General features: G+C 44.3%; 1 protein-coding gene across 2 annotated transcripts in view; it reads right to left on the reverse strand.

Moving 5' to 3' along the window:
- The window catches only part of LOC120372461, a 66579-nt gene that overhangs the window by 39797 nt on the left and 677 nt on the right, over positions 1-26105 (reverse strand). The window lies entirely within an intron of this gene.

Below are 26105 nucleotides of genomic sequence, written 5' to 3' on the forward strand. Positions count from 1 at the left end.
CGGTTTTAACCCCCCCCCCTCCCCCCACACACACACACCTATTTCATAGATTTCTCTTTCTACATCTTTTGAAAAAAGATGTAGTAACACATTCTAGTACATCTTAGCTGTTCTTTCCTTTAAAAGGGCACATCATAGTGATCGGTAGAGCACAAAAGTAGCAGTAAAAGCTGCTGCCCCACATCCTCAAATGTCTAGCAGAATCAGCTGTGCTGATAGATACTCTCTGTCACCTTGTTTATAACTTCTTTGATACTGCCAACAAGGGTGCCAAATACAAAGGTATTACGGTCTGGATCCCTCTCCATTCAGAGTGGACCGAGACCACCAACTCATTTGAGACAAGCCTCTGAAAAGCTGCCAGGTTTGACACTGGAAAAATGCAGAGTCAGATTTAAACTGATGGCCTGGTAGTGAACCACAGCACAGTCATAAACAGATGCTTGCTATGATGACAGATTTTGTGAGTGGAGACCACATCCATTTTAGAAGTTACAGACTTAATAAGCCTAAAGCTCTCTCTTCCCCAGCCCACTTCTAGCACCAGTATTACCAAGAAAAGGAGCCTTAGCAATTTGAACAAGAGTCAGACCAGGAACTTCTGGATCCTAACAAGTTCCAATCAGCCCCAAATCTCACTGAAGTCAGTGAGAGATGCAGGTGGTCCATACCTTTGAAAAGTTAGGCCACTAATCTAAGCATACTTGATACTCTAGGAGCTTGACAGATAAGGGGCTGATGGCAGGTTAATTGCTCTTCCTTTCCCATTAAGCAAACCTGTGATTGGTAATCAGAAAGCCAGTGCATAAGTGGTTAGTTCCTTAATGGCTTGGGGCATCTTTAAGTATTATGAAGTTCCTGGATGCAAACTTATGAACACCCTTAGTCTAGGATATGAGAGATATATTCCATTCATTATAGCTCTGATTCAATGACCTTAAACAGATAATCAATATCTAAACTGATAAATGGGCAGACTTCTTAAAAATCTATTCCCTGAGTGCGGTGGCTGAATGTTTTATTCTTGACAGATGTAATTTATAATTTAGTGATTACGAACAGAATATTTGTTCCAGCTGTTGCGATGTATTTCACACAGCAAAGAAGGGGAGTGAAAGTGTGAAATACTTATAAAAGAATGTGAAAAATTATAAAAATGTAGGCCTAAATATTTTTGCTATGATGACAATAGCAAGACAATTAATTTGGATTGGGAACTGCTGAATTATTTAGCATATTAAGTTATTAGCTAACGCAACACAATCAGAAGATAGTCTTACTGTTCATAATTTAAAACACTGGTCATAGGAACTGGAAAGCAGGAGATCTTTAAAGCTGGCAGAAAATGAAGTGCTACACAATAAAACTAGTAGCTATCAGTGTCAGGCCATAATTTTTTCATGTGGCTAAGTAATTTTCAATGCTTAATTGGGATTATTCAAGTCATTTATGGTCCATGACAAAATTTATCAATAGGTTCACCAACTATTAACATATCTAATCTGATTTTTTGGAATCTAATAGCGAACACAGATCCATAGTAACATATTTTCATATCCTTTTCCTCTAGGCATATACTAATCATTGCAACAAGATCAACAATAAAACCAAACCAAAGCAGCTTTTCCTGGACTGATCACCATACACTGAAGTCTGTGTAACATCGAGACCTCATTATTCCAGCCAATAGAATCATTAGAACTGATAAAAAAATTTTAACTAAATTGTAGGGTGGAAAACCTATCTTGTCATAAAAAAAACTCCCTGGAAAAATTTCATTTTCAGTTTTGCTGAAAACCAAAAAATTTGCAGGAAATTTAAAAACTAATTTATTTCAAATCTCCAAACAAAAAATGGCATTTTGGACCAGATCTTAAAACTGCCATTTAATAAAGGCTTATTGCACTGGGATATATATGTATGTGTGTGTGTGTGTGTGTGTGTGTGTGTGTGTGTGTATACACACACACACATATCCCAGTGCAATAAGCCTGCGTGCCTGGTACTGTACCTAAAGCTGCCCAGATCCTCTAGTAGAGCCTCCCCTCCCTTACTTTTCATTTTAAATTCTAGTGGGATCCACGTACCTCCCTTGCTAGGCTTCAGAAAGAGAGGTACACTGTCCATTTAGTCCACCCAATTCTTTCTTTGGGGGCTGCAAGGTGAGGTCACACCAGTATCCCTAATCCAGTCTGGGGATGTCTTCTGAAGGGGATATCTGGGCCAAAGCCTTCTACTCCTTGGGCGTACTTGTTCCCCATTCTAGGGTTACCTACCCTACGTCCATATTTTCACAGACATGTCCGGCTTTTGGGGTTTTAAATAGTCGTCCAGGAGGAATTTGTAAAACTCTCAAAAGGTCCGGGATTTCCCTCCCAATGCAGAGTGTGGCACGGCTGACAGGGCGCCCTGGCCGGATTGAGCCACTTGCATCAGGGCCCCCAGCAGCCAGAGCCCCTCTCCTGCTCCCCCCATCTCCTCCCCTGCAGCCTCAGCATGCTGTACCGGCAGCACTCTGGGGGGATGGGGCTGGGCACTCCATGGGGGAGTGCAGCAGCGTGTCTGGCTCTGCGTGGAGACAGGCACGCTAGTCTGAGTGGCACAGTAAGGGGGTTGGGGGCTTAGAGAAGGGACATGGGATCCTGGGGGGCAAAGGACAGTTGGATGGGTCAGGGTTTGGGGGGGCTGTCAGGGGGCAGGGGTGTTGATACGGGTCGGGGCAGTCAGGGTACAGGTAAGGGGTGGGGTCCTAGGAGGGCAGTTGGGCTGGGGGGGGTCTCAAGAGGAGGCAGTCGGGGACAAGGAGAAGGGAGGCTTAGATAGGGGGTGGGGTCCTGGGGGGTGGTTAGGGGCAGGGGTTCCAGGAGTGAGCGATCAAGGGGGGTTGGATGGGTCAGGGGTTCTGGCAGGGCTGTCAGGGGGGCGGGAAGTGGGAGGGAGTGGATGGGGTGGGGCTACCCCCGTGGAGTGTCCTCTTTTTTTAATGTTAAAATATGGTATCCCTACTGTTCACAGTTCCACTTCGTTCAAGCAGTGAGCTCTCCATTCACAGCAAGCAGCAGCATGAGGTCTAATGCTTCTCTTATATAAAATTTATTTTAACTGAACCCTTAAGTGCTCCTATATAAGCACAAAAGAAACTAGAAATAAACTACTTCCACTCTGCTTTTCATAGTTTTGACACTGTTCTCATCGTGCATTTTTGTTTGCTCCTTGCAAATACAAGCTTTACATTCAGAGTGCAGTCATGGTCTCTAGATTAGGGCTTTTCCAAATAATTTAAGGATTTTTTTCTGCTTATTCTGTAAACAACTTAGATTTGCTGTTCTAGCCCTTCAGTGAAATTGATAACTGCAAAATTTAATGCACCTTTGCCTGTGGAACTCATTGCCACAAGATATTACTATGGCCAAGAGCTTAGCGGGATTTAAAGTAGGACTGGATATTCATATGAACAAGAATTTCCAGAGTTACATAAGTAAAGAGCAACACTCTCCCCCGCTCCGCCTCCAACTTTAGCAAAGATATAATCTCTTCTGCTTTAGAGTGTACACCAACTATTGTGGGTTAGAAGAAGCTTTCCATGAAGGCTGCTTATTCCTTCTGCAACATTTCTTGCACCTTCCTCTGAAGCAGCTTGTATTGGCCACTGTCAGGAACAGAATCCTGAGCTAGACAAGCCACTGCTTTGATCTAGTATGGCAATTCCTGATTACACCTGGTAATTGCATTCTTATACCAAGTTTCTGCACTCAGTTGAGGAAAGAGCACTGGGGGATTTCTTTTATGATAGGACGGACATTCCTTGTTCCAGTTTTTGGATTTTCCCTCATCTCAGAACGCAAAAAGCTCATGAGTTTCTTTTCATGGGTGACTCAGGCTGTAAACAATATTGTGTGTTTCATTTACCTGATGTAGCCTAGAATGTGGGCTGTTTAGGGCAGGGTCTGCCCTTTAATAAGTGTTTGTACAGCACTGTGATCAGTAAGGCCCCTGAAGCTGCTTGCAGCTTGTGTGCATAATGCCAGTCAGGGACACAATCTTCTCTAGAGTCTTTCTTAGGAGACAGTTGATGCAGACAACCAGATATGTTCACCCCCTTCCTCCCAATCTTTTGGAAACCTATTTAAGCTTAAGTTAGAGCTCCTAGAGTGAGACTCTCCTTTATCTGTAAATCAATTGACCTCAGGATCTGTTTTACTGACCGGGGCATTAGTGGGAATTTTCCTGTTCCCCCCCCTGCCCCCCTTTTTTGGTCTTTTTCCAACCTCAGCTATTATGCTCGAAAGACCCCATCCCTTGCTGGATGCCTGCCAGGCTGCCAGAACTGCCCCTTTGTGAGCTGCAGTAAATGGCATCCCATCTGGAGAGCCTACAGTATATTTTAACTGCTTCTGTGACATCTTCCAGTTCCAGCTTGGGTTGCTCTCCCATGCTGTGTCTGGGGGAGGGAAATGACTTCTCATCAGAATGCTCCATTTCTGATCTTTTGCTTCCTCTTGGCAGATTATAACCCTAGGAAAACAAACTGCACCCTTCTGTTCAGGGAAGTGAACTTGCTGGATCTAAAAGTGTGGATCATTTCACAACAAGCTGAGCACCAGCAGAATTAGACTGTTTCCAGGTTGGGTCACATAGAACCATAGAAACGAAGGGCTGGCAGGGACTTTAAGGTCATCTAGTTCAGCCCCCAGTGCTGAGGCTGGACTGAGTACACCTAGCCCATCCATGACTGATGTTTGTCCAACCAGTTCTTAAAAACCACCATGATGGGGATTCCATAACCTCTCTTGGTACCTCATGCCAGTGTTCTAGCTATCCTTATAGTTGGAAAGTTTTTACTAATATCTAACCTATGTCTCCATTGCTACATATTAAGCCCACTGCTTTTGTTCTACCTTCAGTGGACACTGAGAGCAACTGATCACCATCCTCTTTATAACAGCCCTTAGCATCTTTGATGATCAGGTGCCCAGCTCAGTCTATTTCCTCCCTTTCCCCCTCAAGACTAAACATACCAATTTTATTAATCTTTCCTCAAAGGTCAGGTTTTCTAAGGCCTGGTCTACACTGGGGGGGGGGGGTTCGAACTAAGGTACGCAAGTTCAGCTACGTATTCGCGTAGCTGAACTCGAAGTACCTTAGTTCGAAGTACTTACTCGTCCTCACGGCGCGGGATCGAAGTCCGCGGCTCCCCCGTCGACTCCGCCACCGCCGTTCGCGGTGGTGGAGTTCTGGAGTCGACGGGAGTGCGTTCGGAGTTCGATATATCGTGTCTAGATGAGACGCGATATATCGAACTCCGAGAAGTCGATCGCTACCCGCCGACCCGGGCGGGTAGTATGGACGTACCCTAAGCCTTTTCTGCTTTTGTTGATGTCCGCTGGATGCTCCCTAATCTGTCCACATCTTTCTTAAAGTGTGGCACCCAGACCTGGACATAGTACTCTAGCTGAGGCCTCACCGGTGCTGAGTACAGTAGGACAATTAACTCGCGTGTCTTACATACGATTTTCCCGTTCATATGTTGCAAAATGATATTAGCCTTTTTTGCAACTCCACCATATTGGCTCATGTTCAATTTGTGATCCACTATAACTCCTAGATCCTTTTCAACAGCACCGCTGACTAGCCAGCTATTCCCTGTTTTGTAATTGTGCATTTGATTTTTCCCTCCTAAATGAAGTACTTTGCCCTTACCTTTACTGAATATTCCCTTGTTGATTTCAGTCCACATCTCTGATTTGTCGAGGTCATTTTACATTCTAATCCTGTCCTCCAAAGTGCTTGCAACCCCTCAAGATACATCCATCCCCACTTTGACAATGAACCACTCTGAGTATGGTCTTTCAAACAGTTTTGCATCCACCTTACAGTTGTGTCATCTAAATGACATTTTCCCTAGTTTGCCTATGAGAATATCACATGAAATTATGTCAAAAGCTCTCCTAAAAAACACTGCATATCATGTCTACTGCTTCCCCTCATCCACCAGGCCAGTAATCCAGTCAAAGAAGGAAGTTAGATTAGTTTGGCATGATTTATTCTTGACAAATCCCTTCTGGCTATTCCTTATAACCCTATTATCCTCTAGGTGCTTACAAATTGATTATTTAATAATTTGTTCCAGTATCTTTCCAGGTATTGATGTTAAGTTGAATGGACTATAGCTCCCCAAGTCCTTTTTGTTCCCCTTTTTAAAAGGCAGGAACTAGGTTTACCCTTCTCCAGTCTTCTGGGACCTCATCGGTCCTCCAGGAGTTCGCAAAGATAATAGCTAACTGTTCCAAGATTGCTTCAGCTAGTTCCTTGAGTACCCTAGGGTGAATTTCAACAGGCCCTGACAACTTGAATACATGTAACTCATCAAGATATTCTTTATCCTGTTCTTTTTCTAGTCTGGCTTGTGTTCCTTCCCCCTTATTCTTTATTAATATTGTTAAGCTTCTAGTCATAATTAACCTTTATAGTGAAGACTGAAGCAAAACAGGCATGGAACACCTCAGACTTCTTCATATCATCTGTTATTAGCTTTTCTTCCTCACTAAGTAGATGAAGGAAAGTGTAGGTCTGCTTTCTCCTGCTCCTAATTTATAGAACCTCTTCTTAACACTTTGTGTGTCCCTTACTAGGTGTGACTCATTTTGTGCATTAGCCTTTCTCATTTTGTTCCTATGTGCTTAGATACATCCTTAGCAATCTCTCCATGTTTCCACTTTTTGTAGAATTTCTTTTTGATTTTCAGGTCACTAAAGAGCTCCTGATGGAGCCATAGTGGCCTCTTACTATTCTTCCTATCTTTCCTTCACATCAGGATAGCTTGCTATTATGCCTTTTATATTGGCTCTGAGAAATTGCCAGTTCTCCTGAATCATTTTATTCCTTGGATTTTGTTCCCATGGAACCTTAATTACCAGTTTTCTGAGTTTGTTAAGACCTGGTTGTTGTTTTGTTTGTTATTTTTTTAAGGACCATGGTCCTTATTCTGCTGTTCTCACTCCTTTCTTTTCTTGGAATCATGCAATTACTGCACGCAAATTGCCTTCAATCTTCAGATTCAGAACCAATTTCTCTCTCTCAGATTCAAGTCTAAAATGGCTGCATCCAGTTACTTCCTCTACCTTCTGAAACAAGAAGGTATTTGACATTTTGTGATTTGCCATATTATTTTTCCAACAGATGCCTGAGTAGTTAAAGTCCTGAGTTGCTACCAGGTCTTACGTTTTCATTACCCCTGATTATGCAAAGTAGCTGTATTGTGTGGTCAATGAAATGTGCTGCAAATTTTATTCTGACATACTGGGCCAAGGTCTCAGTGCGTGGGCATGATTCTGCATTGCCCTACACCTTGAGAATTTTGCTTTGGTAGCATTTTACACCCGCTTTGCAGGCAATGGAGGCTGTACATATTTAAAGCTCAATGGACACAATTTTGTGCCCAGTTACACGCATTCCCTGTCTTGTGCCCTTTCCACTGGAGACACACCCCGGAGTTTCCTGCAATGAAGCAAACAGTAGAAGGGTTTTCCCAAGGTTCAGGTTGCCAGGATGAAAGCCAAGCAGGACATCCTCTGGGTCCTGAAAACCATCTGTCAGATCTTACAAAGATGTCTGTTAGTCCTCGGCCCATACATAGAGGGACCAGTAGGTGGTGCTCAAGAATACATAACATAGTTCCAGGGCTTTGTAAAACTAGTAGATGTTGTTCACTGCAAACGGCTTCCTCTGTGCAGTTCTTTACCAGGATTATCATTTTCCTCCTTGACCCAGATTAACAATCATTCTAGGCTTGTTTCTTTTCATTCTTAGGGTATGTCTATACTGCAGCTGGGAACGGGTCTCCCAGCCTGGGTAGAAAGACACACACTAGCTCTGCTCAAGCTAGTGCACTAAAAGTAGCACAATGGATGTTGTCGCAGAGCTGACGGCACAGGGTAGCTGCCTGAATACAAGCCTGCCCAACCCCCTCGGGTGGCTAGCCCATGTCACAACTTTCTTAGTGCTTTCTCTCTGTCTGGGTTGGGAGGCTGCAGCATAGATAGACCTTTACTCTTGTTTTTCCTCTAGCCTGTTCAGAGTGTTATCACTGAAAGAAAGAAGCATGGGAAGACTCTTCAAAGAAAATAAATTGAAGGCCTTTGGAGATTTTATCTCTTTTACAGTGAATGTTCTGACCCTTCCAGCGACTTTGTCATTTATTCCTTTGTAGTTTAGAGAATGCAAAAATGTGGTTTGATAATCACTGGCAGTGATCCAGTTTCAGCTGCAGCTCATTAATATATCCATTGTAATAAACATATGGGATTCTCTACAGCTTTTATCTTATTTTTATAAGAGCATAGAAACCAATGTACAAAGTTTGGATTTTCAAAAAGCTATTAAAACAATATACGAATTACTGAAAGAACCCACATATATACACCCTATTCCATTGCTCAAGGCTATATTTTCCTTACCACTACACCACTTTGTATCAGCAAGGCCACATTAGAGATTCAGAATCTCGGTCTGTTGTAGGGGAGGAGATCTGGCTGCTGAACATTTGCCTGCAAGAGCTTTCGGAACTACACACCCCCATACACAGGCTAGCTTTAGGTTTGTGTTCCTGATAAAACTAGTTAATTCTTCCTGCAACTTCTTGCATTAGCACAAGTTTGGCCATGAAAATGGACTTTTCCAGAATTCTCTCAACTCTCACCTGCCTAAAGTTTTGGAAAGTGATTTAGCAAAGACTAAAGGTGACAGGTTGACAGCCCTAGAGAGAGTTCTTCTACGTATTCACAGAACAGATGCAGCAGTGGCTGTGCAAATTCGCCATGCTGTCCTGCCAGTGTACCTCAAGTCCCAAGTGACCTAGAGAGACTCGTTGGAAGAACAAAGTCAGGATCTATGTTCATGAAGTCATTGGCCTAGTGTTCAGACTGTCACCATGGCTTCCAATTAGTGCCAGCCGCAGTTGGGGTTCAGCGATGCAGACTAGAATCAGGCTGAGACAATCAACTCATTTCACATACACTGCTGAACAGTTACCACGTGTATTGAATTCCACCTGCTACGAGCTGTGCCCAGGCAGCCCCCTGCACCCACACAGAGCTAATGACAGGATCTCGCTCAAAAAACAGCAGGCTTTGAACTTCAAGATGAAAATCTCAGAATCACACTAACATTACCCCACTCCCCCCCGCCATCCAAACCTCACCTAAATTAACAGATCCTGCACCTTAGGCTTGTCTGCACAGTGCAGCAATATGCACCAGAAGGGTGTTAACTGTAGAGTGTGCTAAAGCATTGTGCTCTAAGTGCCCCGTGTAGACCCTGCTGATACACTTTAAAAGGTAGCTAGTGTGTGTTGTGGTAGCTTTCTTGGAAACAGCTCAACATGCCTTTTCAAACACATCAGGAAGCTCAGAGCTTTCACAATACTCTTTGCTACAAAAGGCAAGTGCTAAGATTCAGGGTCACAACAGTAAGACAAACTCTAATTCCAAGGCACAGGGAGGAAAAAATAATGAAGCAGTGCTGGGGTAAAATGAATACCTGTATTTGGAATAGAAGGTCAAGCAGTCTACAATGAGCCAAGACCAAAGGACATGGGGAAGGTAGCTCAAAATACCTTCAACTTCATCATTAGATGCACAACCAACTTAGTACTTATGTAGTTTTAGCATCCAATTTTCCCCTCAGTTACAGTAGTCCAATTCCTCATCGAGCCTATCGAGCTTTAAATATGTAGAGCCTCCACTGGATGTTAGGAAACACTATTTTACTAGGAGGATGGTGAAGCACTGGAATGGGTTACCTAGGGAGGAGGTGGAATCTCCTTCCTTAGATGTTTTTAAGGCCTGGCTTGACAAAGCCCTGGCTGGGATGATTAAGGCCTGGTCTACACTGGGGGGGGGGGAATCGATCTCAGTTACGCAACTTCAGTTATGTGAATAACATAGCTGAAGTTGACGTACTTAGATCTACTTACTGTTGTGTCTTCCTTACTGTACTGCGGTAAATTGACCGCTGACGCTCTCCCGTTGACTCCGCCTGCACCTCTTTGACCTCCTGAGGTCCCTTCCAACCCTGATATTCTATGATTCTCTCACCCTGGTAGAGTACCAGAGTTGACAGGAGAGTGCCAGCGGTTGATTTATCGTGTCTAGACTAGATGCGATAAATCGACCCCTGCTCAATTGATCGATGTCCGTCAATCCAGCGGGTAATGTAGACAAGCCCTTAGTTGGGGTTGGTCCTGCTTTTAGCAGGGGGTTGGACTAGATGACCTCCTAAGGTCTCTTCCAACCCTAATCATAGAATTATAGAATCACAGAATATCAGTGTTGGAAGGGACCTCAGGGGGTCATCTAGTCCAACCCCCTGCTTAAAGAAGGACTAATCCCCAACTAAACCATCCCAGCCAGGGCTTCGTCAAGCCTGACCTTAAAAACTTTTAAGGAAGGAGATTCCACCTCCTCCCAAGGTAACCCATTCCAGTGCTTCATCACCCTCCTAGTGAAAAAGTTTTTCCTAATATCCAACCTAAACCTCCCCCAGTTCAACTTGAGACCATTGCTCCTTGTTCTGTCATCTGCCACCACTAAGAACAGCTGAGCTCCATCCTCTTTGGAACCCCCTTTCAGGGAAGCTTTCTAGGCAGGGTGCCCTAGGGGACACCCTAACCAAACAGGGGACACTGCACAGCTCTGTAGGTAGCAGCAAAGCCTGAGGCTGTACAGCAGAAGGAACTGCTGCTGGCAGCTAGAGACTTCTGTTTTGGGACTGTTAAGTTTCATGTGGGTTCTGAGGTAAGAGCCTTTAACCCTCGTTCTAGTGCTGCTGGACTTTTGGACTCTAGAAGATTCTATTTCAAGTGTCAGGATTCACTCCACCGTATTGGCTCACACTGGTGATGCTTAAATCACAATACCGGAAGCTATATTTATTCTCTGGCTAATGTCTAGTTCATAATCCCACATTATGATATTTCAAGCAACCAAATTTGATTCTGTAGAATGTGCAGGAGATTTTTTAATTCAGCTTGGGCTATCACATATTTTATTAATATGGTTGAGCTGGTAGCCTGGGTAAAAATAATTTCTTCTGCTGTGATGTGAGGGAAACTATTTTCACATTGTATTCAATTGTAGTACAGTGCCAATAAAAATCCTAGCAGAGATTTGGTTTATTTAGGAGCCTTTTCTCAGCTGAGCTCTGCTAAGCCTTTCATTGGGCCCTGGTGCCCCTTACTTCATTATCTTCCAGCCACTTAGGCAGTTAACTAGCCCCAGGTGGAGCTGGGTTGGCTCACGCCTTTCAGGGCAGCGGTCACGGGCAGGCTGGCAGCTGACTCCCCTTAAAGAGCCAGCCCTGTGACAAGGGCTTACAATCTAAATAGACAAGACAAAGGATTGAAGGGGAAACAGAGGCACGGGAGGGTGAAGCGTCTTGCCCAAGATCACACAGCAGGCCATGGCGGAGTTGACAATGGAACTCACATCTTTAGACTCCCAGTCCAGTGTCCTGTCTACTAGAGCACACTGGCTCTCCAGATTTTCAAGTTTAGATTCTTCTGGAACATATAAACCATGGACATGCTGCAAGAATTCTCATCTCCTCTTGCCTGACAATCTGCAGTCTTCACACACAAAGATCAGCAATGGCAAGAGCTTTATGCTTTCTAGGAAATCTTTATGCAGAGAGTGGACTTCTGCTCTGTCAACGACACAAACGTTCTGCAAAGTTTTTGTGAGCGAGCTTTGCTTGACCATTTCCAATCAGTGAAGCATGTATCAAAGCTGCTGATGCCCAACGTCATACACAAACGTAAATGCTGACAACATGCTTAGCGTTGATCAGAGGGATCATCTAGCTCAGAAAGAAAAAAGTGGATTTTGTAAATTGCTCATTGAAAGCCAAAATTAGATTCTAAATTCTAAAAGCCTTTAGAAAAAGCTCCGTGCTGAATCATCAGGTCACATTACAACAGGAAGAGAGCTTTAAATCTGTGTCCATCTTTATGCTTTATACCTATGCTCTGACATAGCTGACCATATGGAGTAACATATTTTGGACTCAGATATGAAATACAAATGTATCAAATTCAGGAGTCCAGAAAGCAAACAGGATGTTTTTTGTCTGTCTACTTGCCCTATCAAGGAATTCTTGTGACGTTAGTTATGCTTATCACCCATTAACTGCAGAAGTTATTATTAGTTCTGTTCTCTCCTTCAAATGTGAATGTAAAAGTCTCATCATCTCAAGCCAGAGTCAGATAGTCTTTGGTTTACCCATCTTCCGAAGTTTCCTGGCTGAGCAACACCGAAGATACTTTGAATCACTCATTTGTGATTCTGATCTCCTAAAGCTTCCTCATCTCAGTGAAGATGAAGAAATCAAAATCTCAGTTCACATCCCTGTACTCCTCCCCACTCCCCAGTGATCTACAAAAGGGCTGATTATTCTAATCTCCTCCACCAGTGTACCTCCATTGATTGCAGTAGACTTTCTCTTGACTTTACATCCATGTAAACAGACCAGACGCAAGCTCAAAACACTTTTTGAACATAAAATCTCCATTCTTGTTGGGAACTAGGATTACAGAAATGAGAGAAATCTCTCTTGCCTAAAACTCAGATAAATATTTATGCAGGTTAAATATTAATGCATGGTTAAATATTAATGCATGTATACATGTATACATTCTGCACTAATTTGCCATAGGTAGCCAGAATGTGTAGGAGCTTAGTTTGAGGTTCTTGTCTAAGCTATGTTTTTATACCACTCCAATCATTTAGTATCTGCACTTTCTTTGGTGTACAGAGTGGTGCAAGCATTTATCACAGCCTGTGATATTCTCCTCCTCTAAAAAGTCACAATGAGCAGGTCTAACTAAGAGCAATGTAACATTACCCAGGAGCCACCAGATGGTGCTATTAAAGATGATATGCTAAGTTCTTTTTAGCACAATGTGTATTGTGTTGTTACTCTGATGCAATTACTTTTAGTAGGATACTTATGCCAGTAAAGTCTTCTGGGAGGGGTTTTTAGGTCTAGAGCTACTGTCTATCATTAAAGTGGGGAAAATTTCAAACTCATTTAAATGACTTGCAAGCCTAAATTTCATTTTCAAAAGTGACTTAAGTTTCCTAGTCTCAGACTTTCATTCTTTCATTATCACTTCTGCAAATGGGACTTAGAGCTACTGGATAAAATTTTCAATAGTGCCTATCAAGTAGCGAAGTGGTTAAGGATGCGATTTGTTGATCATCACCCAGTTATTCATAATCTGTAATTAACTCATTTCTGTTTGTCTTTTTCTTGACTAACGAGACGTAAGAGCTCAATATTTTATGGATCATCACCTCATCCTCCCACACTCTTGGGTCACTACATTCTGTATGTGGGAACAAAAGCAGAGCTCTTCAGCATAATTAGTGCTTGTGTCAGGGGATGCGTTTGGGGGTTCCCCCCCTCATTTAGCTGACTGTGGTTACAATCTGATACAGCTAATATTCAGTCCATCCACCCTGTAGTGTGTGCATTCAGAGGAATATTTTCAATGTACCATAAATATTTTCCATACAATAGCATGTCAGCTTGAAGAGTCTGTGGGATAGGCCAACTGGCCTACTGTATTGCAAACAGGTTCCAAGTGTTACCTCAATCCACCTGCCCCACCCACCTCCCCGATCCGGCAGCACTGGTTTTATTGTGTCTTCTTCTCAGACAGATATTCTGACCTACAAAAATGTAGTTGCCAACATCACTGCCTTGATTTTTCTAAGCAGCGAGTCCCCATGCCCATGGCAGGGACACTGACCACGGTCAAGGCCCCACAGTTCTGGTGCACATCCCAGACCAGCATCAATGCAACACTTTTGTTTGATACAGGATGATAAATAAAAATGGAGCTAAGCAAATGCGATATGCATTCTTCAGAATTAATACTCTCTTTGGACAACTTCTCAGTTTTGGGCAGTCACACAAACCCCAATACAGTTATAGTGCAGCTTGTAAGTTAAATTGGTTTCCTTTTGCCCTTAGCCCTTGTCCTCAGTCTTTTCCAGATTGGCTATCTTTTCATTAATGAGACTAGCCTCCCATCTAACACAATAGGAACTGCAGTGCAGTCACAACCCAGTGACATCTTAGCTACTCTCAGGTGAAGAGTGCTTGCTTCACATCTATTCCTTTAAGAATGTGTTTCTAAATTTTCCCTGGACCATCTCACTATATTGTGTTTCTTCAAATTTAATAAAGAATGCCCATACAAAAATGGAGAACCCTGACAATAATTAGCCTTACCAATAACCACCCAGCAGCATAAATTAACTCTATTTATCTTGTTTCACCTACTGTACCACAGTGCACCCACACTAGAAAAAAATAAATGTGCAATACTCCTAGACCATATACAGTGAAGATATAGTGGTATCCTGCACTGCTTACAATCATTGCAAACAGACTATGTTAGTACTGTACAATGAAAGACCTCCAAAGGCTGCCTACAAAAATGGAGAAAGCTGTGCCACTGATTGGGTGGTTATAGAAGTCACTAAATTATGGTGGTTTTCTCTGGTAGTTTCCCCCATAATTCAGTATTTGTAACTTAATTAGTTTTCTTCTCAAAACTCGTTCATGAATAAATTAGATTTTAAGCAATTCAAGAAGAGGAGAACTTGGAATTGCATTAGCTCTGAAAAGGGAACTGTCAAAATAAACACAGCTACTAGTGTATTTGACTTCTGTTCATGGGCATCAGCAAGGGGAAAGGGAGTGGAAAAAATCAATGCTGCAAGGAAGGAAAGGGGACAGAGGATTTCTTGCTGTCTATGACTTAGCTGCGGGTGCTGGTGGAAAAGCTCTTTGAAGTTTGCTGATAGGAGACTTGCACAATGGTATGGTGCGCAAATGACAGGTACCTGTAACTGGCATAATCCCTCACATTGCAGAACGCAGGCCTTTGAAAATTGTGGGAGAAAATCACTGAAGGGTGATTTAAGCATATAAAATTGCTCGGCTTGCTGGTGGTTTCAACAGAGTTGTACTGCTGCATTTTAGGGTATTTCAAATGTATTTTTAGGTTGCAGCCAGGGAACCTAGAGCAAATTATGGGTACAAATTAAATAAACATGAATGGAAAAGTGCATCCCTTAGTGGGGCATTCAAAGGTAGGCTTCCAAAATTCATAAATGGATGTGAGGATCTTACACAGACCCCAGAATAAATACGATGAGACACTTTTCAAATTACTATCCAGGTTTTCAGCCATATGCCTCTCCACCCATTAAAGTCTATGGGCATCATGTAGCTAAAATTCTAAGTAGTTCTCTGGAAATTTACCCTTAATCTCTGAACTAGTTTAGAGGGGTGGATGCCTATAGACAGCCCATACTTCACCTGCGCTTCTGGATCTCAGAAATAAATTGGTACAGAAAATTCATTTTGAATTAGAGAATAAAACCAAAAATAAACACTAGACTGATAAAGTAGTTTTTTACCAATGTGGGGAAAAGAGAAAAGAGATTGTGAAAATTAACCTTGACAGGAGCAGAGGAAACATATAATGCAATTTATAATATAAGATAGTGAGCCGAGAATTCTCAGAGTTATATGCAACAGTATTAACACTGTATTTTAAGACTATATTGTGCTTGAAACACACTAAGATTTTATTATGTTCAAGGACAGAACATTGCCATGATGGTTTTTTGGTTTGGAAGTACATGGCTGCATTCTAGTTTTATGTCTTGATTACCAATTGCTTTGGGTTTTGACTGAAATGTTATTAGCTTGATTGAATTACCATTCTGGCTATGACATGAAGAGCTCTGGCTAAATGAAAGCTCCATGAAAGCTCAAGAGCTTGTCTCTCTCACCAACAGAAGTTGGTCCAATCAAAGATATAAATTCAAGCACCTTGTCTGCTCCGGCTATTAACATTTTAAAATAATGGTCCAGTTAATGAATACTAAATTACAGTGAAAATATTATAGACATACTTACAACATTTACATTAATGCCTAATGAGTTCCCTGTGATTAATATTCTTAGAGTAAACACCAGAGAAATGAATATTAATTAGACCTATTATTTTAACATGTTCTGCATGTAGGTTTTTGAAGATGTTTTCCAGCTCACTAGACCATTAGAGGCACTAAACCACTAGAGTCCCTCATCCTGAAATCAGCTCTGCATGGTGGATTCCAGTGCAGGATCGGGGTCTCAGTCTCTGTTGCACTTTTAGAATAAATATTCACATCTCTTCTGTATGGCTCTTTTAAAGAGAGGCTCCAGTTCAGGACAGCACTAAAATATGCTCAGCTTCAAGAAATGACGTCAATGGGACTTGAAGCACATATGTTCCTGAAGCAGGGTTAAAAGTATTCCCACTTTTCCAGCACTAGGCTATGGGCCAGATAGCTTTATACATGATTTTTCTGACTAGCCCATGGTATGCAGTGTAATGTTCTGGTGATAAAAAAAAAAGCTAGGACTTTTTCCCCGCCCCAGGTTTTTAGGAGGTTTTGTGCTGCTTTTATTCTTTTACACCCATTCTTTTAAGAAGAATTTCCACCTTGTAAGGAGTATGTAGCTCTGTGGCCTGATTTTCAAAGGTGCTGAACTTTGGCTTTAGTAGGAGCTGCAACTGCTGAGCACCTTTGAAAATCAGCTCACCTGGTGTCTCTGAAACTACAGCTGCTACCTCTGCAGAGCAGTAACTTGTGCAGTCTCTTTCTCACTAAGCCCTGGTCTACCCTACGGAGATAGGTCGAATTTAGCCACGTTAGTTTGATTTAAAAATGACTCCGTCTACGCAATCAACCCCGTTCCATCAACCTAAAAGGCTCTTAAAATTGACTTCTGTACTCCTCCCTGGCGAGGGGAGTAGCGCTAAAATCGACCTTGCTGGGTTGAATTTGGGATAGTGCAGATGCAATTCAACGGTATTGGCCTACAGGAGCTATCCCAGAGTGCTCCAACATGACCACTCTGGACAGCACTTCCAACTCCAATGCACTAGCCAGGTACATGGGAAAAGCCCTGGGAACTTTTGAATTTCATTTCCTGTTTGGTCAGCGTGGTGAGCTCAGCAGCACGGGTGACCATGCAGTCCCCCCAGAATTTCAACTGAGCTCCAGCATGGAGCGAATGGGAGACACTGGATCTGATTGCTGTATGGGGAGAAGAATTTATGCAGTCCGAACTCTGATCAAAAAGAAGAAATACTAATATATATGCCAAAATAGCACAGGGCATGGTGGAGAGAGGCTACAACAGGGACACACAGCAGTGCCACGTGAAAGTCAAGGACCTCAGGCAAGTCTACCAAAAGATGAAGGAAGCAAACAGTCGCTACCGGTCAGAGCCCCATACATGCCGCTTCTATGATCAGTTGCATGACATTGCAGAGGGGGAACCTATCACTACCCCACCACTGTCCATGGACAAATGCAAGGGGGGAGTCTCATGCAACAGGGAGGAGGAGAATAGGCAGCAGGCAAGCAGTGAATCCGTTCTCCCGGCAGCCAGGACCTTTTCATCACCCTGGAGCCAATACTCTCCCAAGGCAAGATCTCCGACCCTGAAGCTGGAGAAGGCAGCTCTGGTGAGTGCACATTTGTAACTACAGTACAGGGTTTAAAAGCAATAGCGTTTAATCTTTGATTTGCCCTGAAGAATTGGGATGCATTTGCGGCCAGTACAGCTACTGGAAAAGTCTGTTAACATGTCTGGGGATGGAGTGGGAATCCTCCAGGAACATCTCCATGAAGCTGTCCTGGAGGTACTCTGAAAGCCTTTGCAGAAGGTTTCTGGAGAGGGCTCCCTTATTTCATCCTCCACGGTAGGACACTTTACCACGCCGAGCCAGTAGCAAGTAGTCTGGAATCACTGCAGCACAAAGCATGGCAGCGAATGGTCCTGGGTTTTGGTCACATTCAAGCAACATTCAGTCTATATCTTTCTGTGTTAGCCTCAGGAGAGTGATATCATTCATGGTCACCAGGTTGAAATAGAGGAATTTTTGTAAGCGATCAGTAAAAGGACCCTGGGCTGTTTGCACTTGGCTAAAAGGGATCATCCCAGAGAATAGCCACGGGGTGGGGTGGGAGGAGGTGTGTGCTGCACATCCACCCGAAAACCACAGCCCCTCCTTTTAAATGTGAAACCCAACTGGCATTCCTCCCTATGGGAAAGGATGGTGCTGCAGTTTGAAACCATTCCCACATGTTATGAAGGCGTAAGAAGCCAACCCTGCATACCAAAAGGCTTACCATGGCTGCCTGGAAACCGAATTCTGTTGCTCAGCCGTGTGTGGTGTGTCACCATACCGGCAGGCGCTCAATATAAAAGGCTAAATGCGACCTTGTACCTAAAGCACATGTGCTATCTGCTGTGAATTGCTTCATTCACTGTGAAGAGTCTCCCTTTTGTTTTCAGAAATGTATCATCTTAAAGTTTACTCTCCCTTTTTATCTCCCCCAAGGTGCAAATGTTTCTATGCTCCCCCTACCATCTCCGTCCCTGAGGTTATCGCAGATTAGAAGGCAAAAAAAAAAACGCACTCGCGATGACATATTTTCGAAGCTCATGCAGTCCTCCCACACTGATAGGGCACAGCTTAATGCATGGAGGCATTCAGTGGCAGAGACCAGGAAAGCATTAAGTGAGCGTGAAGAGCAGAGGCAGGAGGCGATGCTGAGACTAATGGGGGAGCAAACAGACATGATGAAGCATCTGTTGGAGCTGAAGGAAATCCAACAAGAGCACAGACCCCCACTGCATCCATTGTATAACTGCCTGCCCTCCTTCCCAAGTTCCATATCCGCCTCACCCAGATGCCCAAGAATGTAGGGGGGGAAGGCTCCAGGCACCCAGTCACTCCACTCCAGAGGATGGCCCAAGCAACAGAAGGCTGTCATTCAAACAGTTTTGATTTGTAGTGTGGCTACAATAAGCAATGTGGCCTTGTTCTTCCCTCCTCCCCCACCTCACCCCACTTGGGATACTTTGTCAGTTATCTTACTTTTTTTAATTAATAAAGAAAGAATTCATGGTTTCAAAACAATAGTTTCTTTATTTCAATGGGGGGAGGGTGGTTGGCTTCCAGGGAATTAAAATAAACAAAGGGGGCAGGTTTGCATCAAGGAGAAACACACACAACTGTCACACGATATCCTGGCCAGTCATGAAACTGATTTTGAAAGCCTCTCTGATGTGCAGCGCACATAGCTATGCTCTTCTAATCGCCCTGATGTCTGGCTGCTCAAAATCCGATGCCAGGCGATTTGCCTCAACCTCCCATCCTGCCATAAACGTCTCCCCCTTACTCTCACAGATATTATGGAGCACACAGCAAGCAGCAATAACAATGGGAATGTTGGTTGCGCTGAGGTCTAACCTAGTCAGCAAATAGCGCCAGCGCACTTTTAAACGTCCAAAGGCACATTCTACCACCATTCTGCACTCGCTCAGCCTATAGTTGAACTGCTCCTTACTACTGTCCAGGCTGCTTGAGTAGGGCTTCATGAGCAATGGGAGCAAGGGGTAGGCTGGGTCCCCAAAGATAACTATTGGCATTTCAACATCCCCAATGGTAATTTTCTGGTCTGGGAAGTAAGTCCCTTCTTGCAACTGCTCGAAGAGCCTGGAATTCCTAAAGATACGAGCACCATGCACCTTTCCTGGCCATCTCACATTGATGTCAGTGAAATGTCCCTTGTGATCCACCAGTGCTTGCAACACCATTGAGAAGTACCCCTTGCAGTTTACATACTGGTTAGCAAGGTGGTCCAGTGCCAAGATAGGGATATGCGTTCCGCCTATCACCCCACCACAGTTAGGGAACCCCATTGCAGCAAAGCCATCCAGTATGACCTGCACATTTCCCAGAGTCACTACCCTTGATAACAGAACATCAATGGTTGCATTGGCTAATTGGATCACAGCAGTCCCCGCAGTAGACCTGCCCACTCCAAACTGATTCCGGACTGACCGGTAGCAGTCAGGCACTGCAAGCTTCCACAGGGCTATTGCCACTCGCTTCTCAACTGTCAGGGCAGCTCTCATCTTGATATTCCTGCACTTCAGAGTGCGGAAAAGCAACTCACAAAGTTCAAGGAAAGTGGCCTTACGCATGCGAAAGTTTCGCAGCCACTGTGACTCATCCCAGACCTGCAACACTATGCAGTCCCACCAGTCTGTGCTTGTTTGCCAGGCCCAGAATTGGCATTCCATTGTATCAACCAGCCCCAGTGCTGCCATGATGTCCCAATTGCCACAGCCCATGCTTTCAGGAACGTCTGTGTCCATGTCCTCATCAGAATCGTCCTTGTGCTGGTGTCTCTTAGCCCGGTCCTGCACATACTGCAGTATAATGCACGAGGTGTTTACAATGCTCACAACAGTGGTGGTGAGCTAAGCAGGCTCCATGCTTGCCGTGGTATGGCGTCTGCATGGGTAACCCAGGAAAACAGGCATGAAATGATTGTCTGCTGTTGCTTTCACGGAGGGAGGGGCGACTGACGACATGTACCTAAAACCACCCGCAACAATGTTTTTGCCCCATCAGGCATTGGGAGCTTAACCCAGAATTCCAATGGGCAGCAGAAACTGTGGGATAGCTACCCAGTGCACTGCTCCACTAGTCACGGTATTGAGGACACATTCCAATGCCTTAATGTTTTTAGTGTGGACATACACAATCGACTGTATAAAATCGATTTCTGAAAATCAACTTCTATAAAATTGACCTAATTTCGTAGTGTAGACATACCCTAAGACACATGAATTTGCCAGCTCCTCTTCCAGTTTGCCTGGGATGTTTCTGCATTTGAAAGCAGCCTACCTGATGGGCTATTTGCTGGGAGGCAGTGCTTCCTTTGATCACAGGAAAGCTAGTTCCTTGCTTCCTATTATCGGGAACATGCTTGACTGCTCTCCATAATGGTGCTTTACTATGCTATGATAAAGCACATAGCAAGGACTTAGCATGCACTGTTCTTGGCTGTAACTGCTGGACCTTAGACACAAAGGTAATAGGCATCTTAGATAGTAGGGGACTGTAATAGACTACTTTAGTAACCTGTGTTACCCTTGTCTTCTGATATTGGGTCAAATGCAGACCTGGTGTAACCTGCTTACATCTGGGTAGAATTTAACCCACAATAGCTACAGAAGCTGTGTAAGCTTCAGTTCCTCTGTGTCACGGAGTGTGGGGGAGTCAGGGTCCTGCACCCCCCGCTTCCTGCGATTCACCAGGACTCTCAGCCAGCCAGTAAAGCAGAAGGTTTATTTAGACGACAGGAACACAGTCCAGGACAGGGTCTTGCAGGCACAGATAACAGGATCCCCCCTGTTAGGTCCATCTTGGGGGTCCCAGGAGCCCCACAGCCCCCATTGGGAACTCAGAGCCCTGTCTGTCCTTCCCTTCCTTCCCCAGCCAGCTCCAGTCTGCCCAACACCCTCTCCCGGGCCAGGAGGTCACCTGACCCCTTTGTCTCCAACACCTTCAGCCGGCACCTTTGCAGAAGAGGGGCCCAGGCCATCAGTTGCTAGGAGACAGAGTGCCAGGCATTCAGGTGCACTGGCCCCTTCCTCTGCAGCAATCACACACCCTGATCCACCACCTAGATATTAAGAACTGCACAGGGGGCACTGAGGCACCAACACAGCATTCCCAGACCCCAGTAGGAACAGTCCCACTTCGTCACACTCTTCTAGCCTGTCTTAGTTAGATATAGAGAGGAGTCAGAGCCCCGCCTGAGCAGTCTTTCCCCTCTCACCCCCCAATCCAGGATATTACTTCATTTCACTGTAGCCAAATTCCATATTTCAAGCACAGCAGCAAACTTTGTCAGTCTAAGGCACACGGAACCACCCTTTTATGTTTGTATCTATGGCCATAGTCATATACTTCGTGGGGAAGGATCAAGAGGGGGGAAAATAGAGGTTGCAAGCCAAAGCTTGAATACAGAGGGAATTTAGTCTTTCAAAAAAACCCCTTTCCGCCAGGAACATAGACTCTGCCTTATCAGAGCGCGATGTTGCCCTCCAGGGAGATGTCAGATATCCATTGGCAGGCAGATTAGATGAAGCAGACTTCCTCCTCCATCTTCCACCATGAACCTGGCGAGTTTTGCAGCATTAAATAATGGAAGTGGTGGTGGGTTTTTATGCCATGAAGTAGAACTCATCAACAAATTATGCTTATAGCTTTGTTTCATTTTGACATAGGGAAAGAGCAGTATGTGACCATTTGGGCAACTTTTCATTTCATAAATATTCCCCAAATTATTTTTCCACTGTCTGACTAGGGCTCTGCTTCTGCTATTCCTTGTAGAGTAACTTTTTGACCTGCCTGCTGCAGCTACAAGTGTTACTGTCCCTACACTATTGTTCTCTCAGACCTTTCTGAGTCCTGCCACACCGCTTGCCGTAATGATTCCCTGCAGCAGTGAATGCCTCATGCTGTATATCTGGTGTAATAAGTGTTTCCTGAATCCATTTCAAACCTATTGCTTTTTCCAGTGTCACCGAGTGTTCCCTTGTTCTTGTGTTATGAGCCAAGATGAGTAGGAGCACTGGGTTGTTTTATATACTTTTTATGTCTCCTCTTACTCAGGTGTGTATGGAGGAAGGATGAAGTGTTTGGGGAGGGAGAAGAGCTTTAAAAATAAAAGCCACATAATTTAAGGACGCCTCCACTGACATGTCCAAGGCACAGCAAAACATTTTAAACAATGAAATACAAGTATTATAATAAACATTCACTCAAAACATAGAGTGAAGAGAGCCTATTACAGTAAAAGCCCAAGACATGAATAGGAGGGGACTAATCAACGAGGCTAACAGTAGCGGTATTTTAAAGCATCTTTCAAACAGAGATGTTTGAAAGTAAGGAGGGGTTGGGGGAAGTGGATAAGAAGGGATGGAGTTCTATATTCCTGGGCCACAACATAAGAAATGGGGGATCCCTTGTTGACATAGATCCTGACTAAGTATTCAGAAAGATCTTAAGCACATCTGTGTGGCTGAAGTACTTTCCTAAATAAGGACAAATTTAAACATTTACTTAAATTTTTGCTGATTTGGGGCTCTAGCGCTCTCATGATGGGAGGTAGTGGGAGCTCAGATGTCTTGCCAGGCACTGAGTAGAGTTGCTTGAAGTTTTTTAATTTTCAAAAAAAAAATTCATCCAAATGGATGAGGGAAAGCTTCAAAATTTTCACAATTCATCTGCCCTGTTTGTTTGGTGAATTTAGCTGAGTACTCCCAGGCTGGGCGGAGTGCTCTCATCTCTCAAAGATTAAAGGGAGGTTCAGACTCTCAGTGCTTCTTGGAAGTATTCAAAACCTTCTAGGATTGTGTCCTTTGAAGCTGCAGATACCTCTCAAGACCAGGTTGAAGAAGTTCTTCACAATATCCAGGATCAAGGCTAGAAACACTGCTCTAAAGAAATAAGAATTCAAACTTTTTGCCCCATTTTGACTTAAAAAAATCGTGACTCCCTACCTTCAGCCCCCTGCCACCTGAGGGGTTCCCTCCTGGCTCAAGGCTTTCTGGCCTGGTGACCCTGTGAAAATGGAGTGGCTACCCACTTTGGGGTCATGACCCACAGTTTGAGAACTGCTGATTTAAAGTAATTAGTTTGAATTTCTCAATATTTTTGAAAAGAATTTGACAAATAGAATTTTTTTTGTTTGCCCATCTTATAGAACTGGAGTGGCCAAACTTACTGACCCTCATACAATAATCTTCAGAGGGTCGAGAGCCAGACACCTGCCAGGGCTTCTGCCCTGCAGCAGGGTGGTGGGGCTAGGGGCTTCAGCCTCCTGAGAGGTGTCTGCCGGGGCTTGGGACTTGGGCAAGAGCGGGGCTGAAGCCCTAAGCCCCAGCAGATGCCTCCTGTGGGGCAGAAGCCCCTAGCCCTACTGTCCCACTGCAAGGCAGAAGCCCTGAATTGTTCCTCCTCCCCCCCAATTCTGGTAGGCGGAGAATGGGGGTGGTGCTGAGGGGCTCCCTGAGCTGCACTTTAACTGTAAAAAAGCCATGCATGTAGCTTGCGAGCTGCAGTTTGGCCAACCCTGTCATAGAACTATAAGTCATTCATGAGTGTTTAAGAATTAAATATCTACCTCTAATCAATGCCAGTCAAGTGTGTGAACTCCCCATTAGCACAAGATGAGTTATTCTTGCAAAACACTTTGTGCTAGAGGGGTCCAGTCCAAGGCCCGCTAAATCACTGGAAACATATTGACTTCAGTGATCAGGCCAAATATCTAGAAAAGAGACAATCAAGCTGATAATGTGCATAAAAAATTTGTAAGTCAGGAACCTTGACTCTGACATACATCGAGTACTTGAAAAAAAATCAGATTCATGAAGTGTCCATTGTCTGCTAGTGTAAGAAAAATCATTCTAGACTAGTGAGTAGGTTCCAAGTTCCTTCAGAGCAAAACATAGAAACAATGGTATTTCTTTTCAAAGATACCTGTGAGGTTCTTCAGGATATCATAACTGGAGACTAGCGCTCCGGGGTAACCCTCACTTTTAAAAGCTACAGAGAGAATTTAGGAGAAAAGTCTCTTCCCAAAGCTGTTAACCGGATGAAAGCCATTGGCATATTCAGCACAGCTGAGCTGGAATAAACTCCCATTGGGTACTTGAAGATTTAACAGGTCTGAACTAGCTTAAGGCTACAACATTGCAGTATCCGAATGAATCACGTTTGTATTTTTGCAGTAAATCTTAACTGTAAGATTGCAATAGTGGAGTAACTGTAGCTTTCCACCACACTGTTATGGATCAGGATGGAGGCGGTCCAGCCTAGTAGTCAGGGCAAAGGTCAGCTCCACTGGGTGGAGCAGGCATCCAGGTTGGGGAACAAAGCCAAGGGTCAGCACAAGAGTCAACTGCCAATTACCAGAGCCAGGACCAAGTCAGAGTCAGACACAGGAATCAAAGCTGAGGGTCAGAGCCAAGGTGAGATGCCAAGGGTCAAGTCAGAGTCAGAGGCTGGGGACAGAAACAGGACTGGTAACTGAAGATGGAAGTGAGATAAGGGCAGGAACTAGCATGGAACAGAAACAAAAGCAGGGGCAAGGCAGAAGCCAGGAGCAAAGCAGCAATCAGGAACAGGGTTGGGTGCAGGAAGCCAAATGCAATGCAGCCACAACAGGAAATCACCTCATTACTCAGACAGCTTCCTGTGCCTCCTTCTGGCTTAAAAAGCATGTTTGGACTAATCGGTGGAGCTTGGACAATCCACCAGTCAGGGCTTGTTAAGGCAGAATCCCAACTCTGTCACTCCGATTGCAGAAGTGGGACCCGCAAGGATTTTTAAAAATTAATACTGGCCACTCCAGGCTTGTATTAAACTCCCAAGGTTACAGCTTTTCTCTGACCTTGGCTTGGTAAACACTGCCACCACCCAAATGCAACAAAACCCCCTTTGAACCCAAGAAGGAGCACTTGGGAATTCCTCGCTGTGGGGTCCCCACGAGCCCTTTCACCCCCACTCCGGGGAAGAGCTGAGAAAGAAAACAAAGGAAATTAGCTGTGGCTACCAGCTAATCAAACAACATGCACAAACCTCTTAGGACACCAAAAATCCAATCCTGTTCTTAAAATAAGTAAATTTTATTAAAAATAAAAAGAAAGAAAATACATCTGGAACTTAGGCTTTTGCTGGATTTTAAAAGAGCAATTCCAAAAATCGAGCACCCAAAATAGCTTTCTTGGGGGTTCAGCTTAAAGGTTACAAGCAGTGATGAGCTGCCAGAATGTTAATAACCGGTTCCCCACCGGGTCTTCGGCAGCACGTTGGCAACGGGTCCTTCACTCGCTCCGGGTTTTCTGCGGCACTTTGGTGGCAGGTCCTTCAGTGCCGCCGAAAACCCAGAGTGAGTGACCGACCCGCCACCGAAGTGCTGCCACCGACCAAGTAGGGAACCGGTTATTAAGCACTGCCTGGTCAGTACAAACGTGAGACCCCCACCCTAACTGACCCCCAGGATCCCACCCCCTTCCCAACTCGCCCTGCTCCCTGTCCCCTGACTGCCCCGACCCCATCCACCACCATCCCGACAGACCCCTGGAATTCCCACGTCTACCTA

The sequence above is a fragment of the Mauremys reevesii genome, linkage group 9, assembly GCF_016161935.1.
Source record: "Mauremys reevesii isolate NIE-2019 linkage group 9, ASM1616193v1, whole genome shotgun sequence".
Classification (NCBI taxonomy): Eukaryota; Metazoa; Chordata; order Testudines; family Geoemydidae; genus Mauremys; species Mauremys reevesii.